Source organism: Embiotoca jacksoni, unplaced genomic scaffold (genome assembly GCF_022577435.1).
Source record: "Embiotoca jacksoni isolate LCO1_2020_lvr unplaced genomic scaffold, fEmbJac1.0.p SCAF_89, whole genome shotgun sequence".
Taxonomy (NCBI): domain Eukaryota; kingdom Metazoa; phylum Chordata; class Actinopteri; family Embiotocidae; genus Embiotoca; species Embiotoca jacksoni.
The window spans coordinates 756364-756669 of record NW_027185446.1 but is presented as its reverse complement, the minus strand read 5'-3'; the positions used below and the strand labels follow the sequence as shown (position 1 = coordinate 756669).

Below are 306 nucleotides of genomic sequence, written 5' to 3'. Positions count from 1 at the left end.
ATGTAAACGAGACAGATGTTTCCTCTGTAACCAGAGCATAAAACAGCCTGAGCTTTATGATCCATAACTTTAATTAAACTGAAGGACAAAGTCCTCTCACGGTCCTTTTGACGCACTATTTGCGCCCCAAACCACTTTTACGCACGAATATTCCGCAGGCCGAACGAGGAGGAGCACGTGAAAGCTGCAGGTAGACTTGAGACGCAGACGGAGGGGGGAGGAGGGGGCAGGGAGGGAGAGAGGGAGGGAGAACCACACCGTCACACCGAGCTTTATGTACCGCGGTGGGTCACTTCAGTGGAGCCA

At 52.3% G+C, this 306-nt stretch overlaps 1 protein-coding gene across 4 annotated transcripts in view; it reads left to right on the top strand.

Annotated features, from left to right (window-relative positions):
- Window positions 1-264: 264 nt before the first annotated feature.
- The window catches only part of cbfb (core-binding factor subunit beta), a 38878-nt gene continuing 38836 nt past the window's right edge, over window positions 265-306 (top strand). For 2 of the 4 annotated variants that reach the window (XM_069140048.1, XM_069140047.1), the window contains exon 1: window positions 265-306. This exon is cut by the window's right edge and continues 275 nt beyond it. The gene's annotated coding sequence lies outside the window, so the exon portion shown is untranslated. The other 2 variants (XM_069140050.1, XM_069140049.1) reach the window with 1 other exon arrangement.